Genomic DNA, 3,999 nt, shown 5'->3' with positions numbered 1-3,999 from the left:
TTCATCTTCCACGTCTTCTCTAACATTTTTGAAGTCTCGCATCCGAACGATGAGCTTGACAGGGAGCTCATTGACTTCTACCTGGAGGCCGCTCGCCCTCAATACCTTACATGGAGCGCCCAGAAGATTGTTAATGTTCGGGTGCTGAAGCCTTATGCCGTGGGGAGATTCACAAACGTTAAGTTCAAGCTCATCCGAGGATCTGCAAGAACTGCCCACATCATCTCCCTGGCGGATCTGCCGAATCTGAATCCTCATGACTGGATAGTCTTGTACAATATCCTGCTGACAGATGAAACCGAATATGGTCCCATCATAGACCATGTCAAAAGGATGTTGGGCTGCTACATCATGGAGGTTGCCCTAATGGATCAGGAGGTCGCCACAGTTTTTAAGAAGAAACCGAAAGTCGCACCTGTGGGATCGGACAGTGATCTAAATCAAATGCAAATGGGTAAGATAGATCCGAGGCGCAACTTAGTCATGTTCACTAGAGCCGAAGGACAGAAATGTTTGTTCGCTTTAGCTGACAAGCACCTTTACACCACAGCTTGCTTGGAGCACATCTTATCAATTATCAAGCGGTGTAAGGAGAATTCGGCTGATGACATCAAGTACTTCAATGATATGATCAATTGGTACATCCGGTTTAGACAGACCATCCTCTCCATAACCAAGTGTCTGTTTAGCACCGTGAAGAAGAAGGTACCAGCTTCAGCGGCCGGCCCAAGTAAGAAGTGAAGGTCTCGCTCCAAATTGACGCAAAGGGGGAGATTGTTGGGCTGAAGATAGTTTTGATGTTGCGTCTTTTGGGCTCGTTAGTTTAGCCTTGTATTCTCCGGTTTGGGCCTGTCCAACCGTGAGCCTTTTATGTATTGTATATAAGTTAAATGCTTGCATGCATATTAGGTTAAGATTGCTGAGATTATCGATATAGCGATTCATCAAGAGTACAATATTTTTCTTTAATCGTTCTTGTAATCTTCTAATCCTTTACAGTTGATGTTCTTAATCGAGCTCTTCTAAGGATTTTATTTAATCATTCGACATGTTTGATTCAAGCTGTTTTGTTCTTATTATTGCGTTTTTACTGTTTCATATTCATATACTTGTTCAAGATCTAATCGATCTTCATAGATTAAAAGTTGTTTTAATCCCATCATTTTCATGCAAAATTGATCCTTGAAGCTTGGTAATTAAAGATCTCAACTTTAATCTACCTTCTAGACCTTTGTAAGTTATAAACTTCCAAGCTTTATTGCATTTCTTCTTTAGATCTAAGTGTTGTAACATCTCAAGTTTAGAAGCAAGAGTTCAGGGGTGTAAAGTGTAAATGGAAAAGTAGACTCGGCGAGTTGGAGCTTTAACTCGTCGAGTCGGAACGTGTGTTGGGAACGTGATACGTGACCTGAATCGCCGAGTCGGTGGTTGGATTCGACGAGTCAGTGTTGGGAAGAGAAAAACCTAAATCTTAGGGTTTACACCCTATTTAAAGGATCTTCTGTCCTCCCCTCAGCCTCCATGTTACCATTGAGAGTCAGTAAACCCTAAAATCGTGTGAGCTCCATTGTTGAATGTAAGTCCCCAATCTGCTTGTGTATCAATCAGATCCGTTTGATGGTGCGGAATCCCAATCAAACGGATGATTTCAGATCAAATAGAAGAGAAGGAGAAGAAGAATAATATGAATCTTGTATGTATTGATATGAATGAAGATTTGGATACAAGAGATTCAAACACACTAACACACACTCTTCTCTCTAGACCGTGCACTCTCTTATGTTCATCAAAACTACTCCTCAACCCTAACACCTATATATATACTAGGGAATATGGGCTTGGTGAACATGGACCGTAAATGGGTTTATGGCCGTAAACATTGACCGTAAACACTTATATGGCCGTAAACACTAAGCAGTTTACGGTCCAAGACACAAAAATACAATTTTCCTTGAAAAGTAAATTATAAACCATATTTTTAACCCAACAATCTCCCCCTTGGTTTATAACTTTCTTTTCTAAATGACCCAACACGCTCCCCCTAAAAAGTAGTTGGCTTTTCTTGTCAATGTTCAATGGGAGCTCGACTTCAGCTTTAACCTTCGATTTCTTCATAGCATCAGGATGAACATATGAATCTTCCATGAATAGCTTCATCTTGAGCCCTTGAGCTTTTCTTTAGAATTTGACATTGAATGCAAATTGGGTGAGGATGCTTGATGTACTGATTCTTGAAAGATGGCACTTTCAGCTTGAGAATCTTCAAAGAGAACATCAGAGAGAACAAATCTTCTGGATCACTTCAGCAGGTTCATAGATAGCAGCAGACTGATTGAGGAGGCTTCAATGCAATCCGTCACTTAATCTTCAATTTGTGCTTCACGTTGCTTCTGGGGTTGAAGGATTGAATGTCGAAAGAATAATCTTCATTTCTTGCTCCTTCGAATAAGAATTCTTCGATGTTCACGGACGAAGCCTTGGCTCAGAAAATCTTCGATACAGTCTCCATGAGTCTCATCTACACCTAGATTCACTTTTCAAGACAAAACAAAACTAAAAGAAAATTTAGCACACAATATTTTTGGGTTTTTCTTACTTTCTGAAAAATAAAACAAAAACAAAAATATTTTTGGATTTTTGATTTTTCGGAAAAAAGAAATAAAACAGAAATAACACTATTTTTTGGATTTTTAATTTTCTGATTTTTGTTTTGTTTTGTTTTTTTTTGTTTTGTTTTTTTGTTTTTTTTTATAATTTTAATTCTCCCCTAATATTTAAATTAGAAAAACACTATGAACAAACTTAACAAAAACAAAAATAATAGCTAACTTTAAGAGTGATTTGGGATCAAAGTTTTTAGACAACCTTTATCCGTTTATCAATACCTCTCCTTTCATGAATAGATCAGGTCAATCGCCGGTATTGTGGTCCACTTAAACACGAGTGATTGTGACAAAATTAGGACATACTATAAGTGACAAGACAATGTGATCCTCAGTTCCTAGATAATATTCCTTAAGGACCATTCAGCTAACGACGACCAAAGATATTGTTGTCCACCTAGATTGAGCAGCGAGATCTACATACAACCTAGTGATTGTTCAATTTTAAATGTACTAGAACGTGTTTCCCACTTCCTGATATACCCCAATAATCAGGAACTTCCAAAGTACTCCTTACTTTAGGTGAGCAGGAAATTATTATGAGAGAAGTCAGATTAAGAATGCATATGCTATACACCCAGGTCGGATCTCTTCCAATCTCGCAGAGGGTGAAACATATGACTAACTGAAGTTTTAGAGGGATTGAGAAGAAGAATGATGCATATACTGTGTACCAGGTCGGATTGTAAGTCACGCAAAGAAGACAGTATATAACTAACAGATAGAAAGAATTGCATAGAGAGAAGATGCAGAGAGATAGAGTTGCATATGTTACAGTGCAGGTCGGATCTCTCGATCACGTAGAGGAGCTAACATATGACTAACAGACAGAAAGCAAGAAAATAACCTTCTATAGACCTAGTTTATCGAAATTCCCCAATCACCCCATCAATACCGGAATTAAGGACAAAGTCCGTACATCGAGGAAGAGTTAAACCATGGTTCTAGATACAAATAGTTTTAGTGTGACCGTTGGATTATCATGTATATCTTCCTGTTCAACCTATCTGAGTGTCGTATTGTCTGGCTAAATGGATCTATCTAGGTCAAGATTTTTCAAGTCTCCAGATTCCTTAAGTTCATCTATGCCTAGTCAAGTCCATTTTAAATCTTTCGTGCCTACCAGCGCATCTAACACAGAGCCTAGAAAATTCAGATTCAGTCCCTTACACAGATTAAGATTGCCTGTTATCACATGATTATATCACTTCCCAAAACATCTCCTGTAAGCACATTCCATTAACACCATATTTCTGATTTTATGATTTTATAATGTTTTTGGATTTTTTTAGATTAAAATTTTCTAATTTTTGTTTTGGTTTTATTTCTCGCCCTA

Source organism: Lactuca serriola, chromosome 1 (assembly GCF_051521515.1).
Source record: "Lactuca serriola cultivar US96UC23 chromosome 1, Lser_US96UC23_V15, whole genome shotgun sequence".
Classification (NCBI taxonomy): domain Eukaryota; kingdom Viridiplantae; phylum Streptophyta; class Magnoliopsida; order Asterales; family Asteraceae; genus Lactuca; species Lactuca serriola.
Note: the sequence above shows the minus strand (reverse complement) of the source record.